Below are 8,979 nucleotides of genomic sequence, written 5' to 3'. Positions count from 1 at the left end.
GCAAAGGGTTGGACATGATTGAGCATATCTACACTCATCTCCTTTACCCATTTACTTTAAAAAAAATTTGTTTGATTGTGCTGGGTCTTAGTTGTGGCATGTGGGATCTAGATCCCTGACCAGGGATTGAACCCAGCTCTCCTACATTGGAAACATGGAGTCTTAGCCACTGGACCACAGGAAGTCCCTATTTATTCACTGTTGATGGACAGTTCAGTTGCTTCTGTGTCTCGGCTATTTGAAAACAGTGCTGCTATGAATACTGGGGTGTATGTATCTTTTTGAATTAGAATTTGTCTTTTCTGGCTATATGCCCAGGACTGGGATTGCTGGATCATATGGTAGTTCTATTTTTAAGGAACCTCCATATTGTTCTCCATAGTGACTACACCAATTTACATTCCCATCAACAGTAATAGGAGGGTTCCCTTTTCTCCACATCCTCTCCAGCATTTATTATTTGTAGAGATTTTGATGATAGCCATTCTGACCCGCATGAGGTGATACCTTCTTGTAGTTTTGATTTGCATTTCCCTAATAACTAGGATGTTGAGCATCTTTTACATGTGCCTGTTGGCCATTTGTATGTCTTTGGAGAAATATCTGTTTAGAGCTTTTGCCCATTTTTCGGCTGACTTGTCGTCATTATTGAGTTGTCTGAGCTGTTTGTATGTATTGGAGTTAATCCTTTGTCATTTACATCATTTGCAAATATTTTCTCCCATTCCAGACTGTCTTTTCAATCAACAATGCCCACTTTCACCACTTATTTTCAACATAGAATTGGAAGTCTTAGCCACAGCAATCAAACAAAGAGAAGTTAAAAGATATCCAAATTGGAATGGAAGAGGTAAATGTCATTATATACAGATAACATAATGTCATCATGCACAGATGGAATAATATTCTATGTAGAAAACCTTAAAGACTCTACACAAAATTTTAGAACTAATAAATGAATTCAGCAAGGTGGCAGGATATAAAATATACAGCAATCTGTTGCACTTCACACTAAAAATGAAGTATCAGAAAAGGTAAAAAAAAAAAAAAAAATCCCAGTTAAAATGGCATTAGAAATAACACCTCAGAATAAACCTAACCAAGGAGATGAAAGACCTATATGCTAAGAACTATAAAACATTGATAAAGGAAATGGAAGATGATTCAATAAAATGAAAACATGCTCTTGGATTGGAAAGCGTGAAAGGGCAAGTTGCTCAGTTGTGTCTGACTCTTTGTGACCCCATGGACAATACAGTCCATGGAATTCTTCAGGCCAGAATACTGGAGTGGGTAGCCATTACCTTCTGCAGGGGATCTTCCCAACCCAGGGATCGAACCCAGGTCTCCCACATTGCAGGTGGATTCTTTACAAGCTGAGCCATCAGGGAAGCCTTGGATTGGAAGAATATTGCTAAAAAGGCCATGTTACCCAAAGCAATCTACGGATTTAATGCAATCCCTATCAAATTACCTGTGACATTTTTTCATAGAACTAGAACCCTAAAATGTATATGGAACCATGAAGGACCCAAAATAGCCAAAGCAATCCTGAAGAAAAACAAAGCTGGAGGAGTAACTCTCCCAGACATCAGACAATACTACAAAGACATATAAATCAACAGAACAGAAGAGAGCCCAGAAAGAAACTCTCCTCCCCTGGTCAATTAATCTTCAACAAATGAGGCAGAATACACAATAAAGAAAAGACAAGTCTCTTCAGCATTGGGAAAGCTGGACAGATTCATGTAAGTGAATGAAATTAGAACACTCCCTAACACTACAGACAAAAAATAAACTCAAAATGGTTTAAAGACCTAAATATAAGACATGATGCTACAAGACTTCTAGACCATAAAGAAAACATCCTGACATAAACCACAGCAATGTTTCCTTAGATCAATCACCCAAAGCAAAAGAAACAAAAGCAAAAATAAATGGGATCTAATCAAACTTAAAAGCTACTGCACAGCAAAGGAAACCGTGAATCAAGAGACAACCTATGAAGTGGGAGAGAATATTTATAGCTTTTGCTAAGGCTAACTTAAGTTTTTCATTGGACCTTAAAGTCCATACAATTATACTCATTGGTCATGACTCACTCTTACTGTTGACCCATGAAAAGGACTCGTTTCTGGCAAGAAGCTGTTCTCTCTGGCCCTGCCTCTTTTCTCTGTCCTTATCCTATTCTTTCTGTGTATTTCAATCATTCTCCTCTTCCCCTCTGAAAAGAAAATGCTTTCTGGATGGTAACAATCTTTTCCTGATTGTGCCCTACTGGGAAATCTGCTACCTCTTTTAATCCCTACAGATTCTCTAAAATTAGCCAGGCAGGACTTGTAAAGAAATGAAATTAGATCACTCCTTAACTCCATATACAAAAATATGCTCAAAATGGATTACAGACCTAAATGTTAGACTAGACCCTATAAAACTCTTAGAGGAAGACATAGGCAGAACACTAACATAAATCATAGCAACATCTTTTTCAATCCATCTCCCAGAATAATGGAAATAAAAGCAAAAATTAATAGGACCTACTTAAGCTCAAAAGCTTTTGCACAGCAAAGGAAACAATAAACAAAATGAAAAGACAACCCACAAATGGGGAGAAAATATTTGCAAGTGATGTGACTGATAAGGGGTTAGTCTCCAAAATTTACAGCTTATACTTGTGTGCTGTGCTTAGTCATTCAGTCATGTCCAACTCTTTGTGACTCCATGGACTGTAGCCCACCAGGCTCTTCCATCCACAGGGATTCTCCAGGCAAGAATGCTGGATTGGGTTGCCATGTCCTCCTCCAGGGGATCTTCCCAACCCAGGGATCGAACTCAAGTCTCCTGCATTGCAGGCGATTCTTTACCATCTGAGCCACCATGGAAGCTTCAGTTCAGTTCAGTCATTCAGTCATGTCCGACTCTTTGTGACCCCATGGACTGCAGCACGCCAGGTTTCCCTGTCCATCACCAACTCCCGGAGCTTACTCAAACTCATGTCCATTGAGTCAGTGATGCCACCCAACCATCTCATCCTCTGTCGTCCCCTTCTCCTCCTGCCTTCAATCTTTCCCAGCATCAAGGTCTTTTCCAATGAGTCAGTTCTTTGCATCAGGCGGCCAATGTATTGGAGCTTCAGCTTCAGCATCAATTCTTCCAATGAATATTCAGGACTGATTTCTTTAGGATTGACTGGTTTGATCTCCTTGAAGTCCAGGGACTCTCAAGAGTCTTCTCCAACACCACAGTTCAAAAGCATCAATTCTTTGGTGATCAACTTTCTTTATAGTCCAAGTATCACATCCATACATGACTACTGGAAAAACCATAGCTTTGACTAGACGGATCTTTGTTGGCAAAGTAAACCTTGCCAGGGAAGTTTAATAGCATCAAAATAAACAACCCACTCAAGAAATGGTCATAAGACCTGAATAGACATTTCTCTAAAGAGGACGTACAGATGGCCAATAAGCATATGAAAGATGTTGAACACCATTAGTTACTAGAGAAATGCAAATAAAAACAATGAGATGTTACTTCGCAAGGGTCAGAATGGTTATCATAAAAAAAACCCATAAACAACAAATGCTGGAGAGGGTGTGGAGAGAAGGGAACCCTCCTGCACTGTTGGTGTGAATGTAAATTGGAATAGCATGGAAGTTTCTTAAAAAACTAAAAATAGACCCTAAATATGAAATATATTCTATTTCAATATGAAGTAGACCCTAAATATAAATAGAAAACTAAATATGACCCTGCAATCTCACTCCTGGGCATATATCCAGGGAATAACATGGCCCAGAAAGATATGTGCACCCCAGTGTTCATTGCAACACTGTTTACAATAGCCAAGACATGCAAACAACCTAAATAGCCATTGACAGAGGAATGGATAAAGAAGATGTGGTATATATATATACAATGGAATATTACTCGTCCATTAAAAAGAATGAAATAAGGCCATTTGAAGCAACATGGATGGACCTAGAGAGTGTCATACTGAGTGCAGTCAGACAGAGGAGAAATATAACATCCCTTATATCTTGAATCTAAAAGGAAATGATACAAATGAACTCACCAAACAGAAAGACTCACAGACTTAGAAAAGGAACCACAAGTTGTCATCAGGAAGGGATAGTTAAGGACTTGGGAAAGCTCATGTACACACTGCTCTATTTAAAATGGATAAACAAAGTTCTATTGTATAGCACATAAAACTCTGCTCAATGTTATGTGCCAGCCTGGATGGGAGGGGGATTTGTGGGAGAATGGATACGTGTATATGTATGGCTGAGGCCCTTTGCTGTTCACCTGAAACTATCACAACATTGTTAACTGGCTGTACCCCAATACAAAATGCTTTTGGTGTTAATAAAAATAAATTTTAAAAAAATCAGCCAGGCAGGGAGAATCTCCACCTGGGAAGGAAAGGCAGGTTTCCTGGAAGGCACTTCACTTTGTTTCACCTGCTCCTAATGGTGGGGTCTCTGTGGAATCATCAATGCACTTCCCTGCGGATGCCAGAGACTTGATTCACCTACAGACCATGAGCCAGTTCTTTTAACCTTTGTTGTCATTTTGACCAAACACAAAAGTAGTCATTTTTTCAGCTACTTCCACAATTTATAATAATGGTAATGGTGGTGACAGTGGTGTAGTAAACACATTGAGTTATTCTGTGCCAAACAAGATACGGTTTCACATGTATTATCTCATTTGTATAGATGTTTGAATTCAGAACTTCAGGGGTTTAGCAAGGTAATAAATTGCATATATTATATAGTATGGAACACAATTAGTAGGGTCTGTTAACTTGTAATCAAATACATGTATATACCTGCAGTGAAATGTATGAATATGGTAAATTACATAAAGGCTACACAAGTTGCCCCAAAACATTCCAGATTAGGTTTGTTTGCCAATAAATTCAGATTAGGTCGAGTTTTGGTACCAAAGGATTTAGAGAGAATTTTGGAACAATCAGATAAGGAAGTGTGAACCTTATAAATATTTCAGAACTTGCGTGCTCAGTCTCTAAGTCATGTTGGACATTGTGTGACACCATGGACTGCAGCCTGCCAGGCTCCTCTCTCCGTGGGATTCTCCAGGCAAGCATACTGGAGTGGGTTGCCATTTCCTCCTCCATGGGATCTTAAAAGACTACAAAATATTAGTACTTCCAGATCATTACTAATCAAGGATTTTTTTTTTTCCCCTCCCACATCTGTATCTTAGTTACTTAGCACTATTTATTTAAACACTTTTCTCATTTAATCTTGGTGGCTGTTGATCAACTGACCATATATGTATAGGTCCATTTCTGGACTGTCTGTTCTATTCCATTTATTTAAATATCCTCACACCAATGTCACACTATAATTACTGTGGTTTGCCATGAGACCTGAAATCAGGTAATATAAGCCCACATTTGTTTTTGTCTTGAGTCTTCCAGGTTCACTCCATTTTCATACAAATGTTATAATCAACTTGACTTTCCACAACTACTATTCCACAAAAAATTAGCTCTTTGTAGACAATATGATACACCTGGACCCCCTAGACAATCACTGATCAAACTAACTCAGTAGCAGGATATAAAGTGAACACGTGGAAGTCATTAGCCTTCTTATAAACAAACAGTATCTAACTAGACATGACAGAACATCCTAGTAACAAGATAAAATATTAGAAATAACATTTACTGAGAAATGTACAAATTTACATGAGGAAAACTTTAAACTCAAGACAAAATTAAGTTTGGTAAAATGTTCTCTCTCATATTTGGATCAGATAGCACCGCATCATAAAAATGTCAGTTCTCCCTAGTTTATTGATAGATTTAACTCAGCTCCTCCTCTCAAATTCTAGCTTTTTTGTGAAGCTAGACAAGTTGATACATGTTGCTCCATATGAAGTTAACAGAAATACTAAGAAAATTTATGAGGACTCGCCCTCACATAAGAAAAATAAACTGTAAAGTCTGTAATTAAAACCATGGTAATAGCCCATGAATATACAAGCCCGTGGAACACAAAAAATCTAGAAATTGATCCAAGCTCATGTGAAATCATTAAAGTGGTATTTCAAGTCATTGAGAGCAAGAAGGAATTTCAATAAATGATGCTACAACTGGCTAGTTGTTTGGAAAAAGTTATATATGGTGTGAAGCATAAAATCTAAGACTGAATTCCCAATGGACCAGTGATTTGAATATAATAAAAGATGAAATCACACAAGGACTGGAGGAAAACCTGAGTGAATTCATCTTTATCTTGAGTGAGAAGAAAGACTTCAACTATGACTGAAAGTCCAGAAGTAGCAAAAGAAAAATGGACACATTTGATTGTATATTTTCAGGGCAAAAATACCATAAACTAAGTCAAAGTCAGGCTGACACAAGTTGCAAAATATATCATAGTTAAAGGTCAATATGTTTATCTATCTTAAAAACTTGAGTGAAGGGGAAAAGGCATGAATAAAGTATATGAAGAGACAACTCATCCAAAAATAAGGCAATGACTCTTAACCATGTCAAATAGTGTTTGAGCTTGCTTGTAAGAAACATTGAGATACTATTCCTTGCTTATCAAATTGCAAAAAGTTTAACATACTCTTTGGGCAAAGCTTTGGGGAAATGGGCACTCTTACATTGCCTGTGGCTTTTCAAATTTGTACAATTCTCTTAAAGGGCATTTTGGTAATATTTAATAAAACTACAATTGCATTTATTTTTTGACCCAGCATTTACCTTTTTTCCTCTGGCTTCAGTGGTTTTTGATGAGAAGTCAGCTGTTATTTGTGTAATTGTTCACCTTTAGGTAGTGTATTTTTCTCTGGTTGCTTTCAAGATTTCCCTTCATTTTTAACAGTTTGGATTATGATGTGGCTGTGTGGGTTTTTGTTTATAGTTATTGAATCTTTTTGTGTATCTGAATTTCTTTGATCTGTGGGCTGATTATTTTATCAGTTCTAAAGAATGCAAATACTTATTTTGCTCCCTTCTCTCTTTTGCTCTTTGTTTGTTTACTGTAATTTCTATTGACTTGTCAAGTTTACCAATTCCTTCCTTAGCTGTGTTTAGTCTACTGATAAGCCTATCGAACTATTCTTCATCCCCGAGACCATTTTTTATTTCTAACCTTTTCCTTTGGCTCTTTGTTATAGTTTCCATGTCTCTGCTAAAATCCACCATTTACTCATATTGTCCACCTAGCCAACTAGGCTCATTAACATAGTTTTTTTTTTTTTGAAGAGTCCCTAACTGGTAATTTCAACAGCTCTGTCATACATGCATTTGATTTTATTAACATTTTGTTTCTTGACAAGGCCATGCTTCCTTGCATGTCTCGTAATTTTGGTGGAATGCAGTATATAGCATGTTTAAAAATTGAAGGGACTGAAATAAATTTTATGTTCAGCAAGGGGCATATCTTTTGTTCCATCAGGATGTTAGCCTTGAAGTTTGAGTGAATCTAATCTGTAGTTGAGCTGGGCCTGGGCTCTATGGTTAGATTCAGCTCACCACAGATTAAATTATTTGAAAGTGTTAGCCGCTCAGTCATGTGCAACTCTTTGTGACCCCGTGGACTATAGGCCACCAGGCTCTCTGTCCATGGAATTCTCTAGGCAAGAATACTGAGAGTGGGTTGCCATGCCCTCCTCCAGGGGATCTTCCTGATCCAGGGATTGAAACCCTTGTCTCCTGAATTGCAGGCAGATTCTTTACCGAGTTATTCAAGGCTTGCACCAAAACATCATCTTTGATATACTTGGAAATTGTATGCCTGAAGAGCTTATTTTAGCTCTCCTGATCTCCCTCTGCAGCAGGCCCCATGTTTTACCTCGGGGTTGGGGGCCCTCTCATACAGTTGCTTCTCCCCCAGCTGAAAACTAAGAAAAGCACACAAGGCTGAGAGCGCCTATGGATGTTATCCTCTGGTTTGGCCCTCACATTTCAGCAGGCCCCACAGACGTGTGTCTCGGCTGGTGTATCCTTCAGCTCTCCTGCTTTGCCCCCAGTCTCTCATAAGCACTCCATGAAAGTCTATGGAAGAGAGTTGTGTCTCCCAAGGATTTTAAGAGCCTGTGTCAGGGGCTTCCCTGGTGGCTCAGTGCTACAGAATCCACCTACCAATGCAGGAGACAAGGGTTCGATTCCTGGTCCAGGAAGATCCCACATGCCATGGAGCAACTACGCCTGTGTGCCACAACTATTGAGCCTGTGCTCTAGAGCCTGGGAGCTGCAGCTACTGAGCCCACGCACCCTAAACCCTGTGCTCCACAACAAGGGAAGCCACTGCCAGGAGAAGCTGGTGCACCAGAGTGAAGAGTAGCCTCTGCTTGCCTCAACTAGAGAAAACCCCACGCAACAATGAAGACCCAGCACAGCCAAAAATAAGCAGATAAAAAAAATTTTTAAAAGGGGCCACGTCAGCTAAATTTCATTACAAGCTCAGTTTTTCACTTGTTGTCTCCTTACCTGCATCTGTGAAGCTTCATCTTCTCTGCACTGTCCTGTTCACAGCCATGTCAAAGATGAAGGCAGTTGTTACTGCCCCCAGTAACAACTCTTACTTCTCTTCTAGGAGGTGCTTTTACCTGTTGGATTCAATAGGTTTTCAACTTTAGCTCTGGCGGGATCTAAATATTTTGTAGTTTATTCAGCTTCTCATTGGTAGGATGGGAGCAGTGTGTTTTTATTAATAGTTTTTTGTTCTTTTTAATATGCCTACTGGTGTATTTTAAATTACATGCATGCCATTCATTGTTTTTCTATTGGCCAGAGCTATTCTATTTATGGGCTTCACTGGTGGCTCAGTGGTAAAGAATCCGCCTGCAATGCAGGAGACACGGGTTCAACCCCTGGGTCGGGAAGATCCCTGCGGGAAGGAAATGGCAACCCACTCCAGTATTCTTGCCTGGGAAATCCCATAGACAGAGGAGCCTGGTGGGCTACAGTCCATGGGGTCGTGAAGAGTATGA

This window comes from Giraffa tippelskirchi, chromosome 9, assembly GCF_054371585.1.
Source record: "Giraffa tippelskirchi isolate mGirTip1 chromosome 9, T2T-mGirTip1v1.2.pri, whole genome shotgun sequence".
Taxonomy (NCBI): domain Eukaryota; kingdom Metazoa; phylum Chordata; class Mammalia; order Artiodactyla; family Giraffidae; genus Giraffa; species Giraffa tippelskirchi.
Note: the sequence above shows the minus strand (reverse complement) of the source record.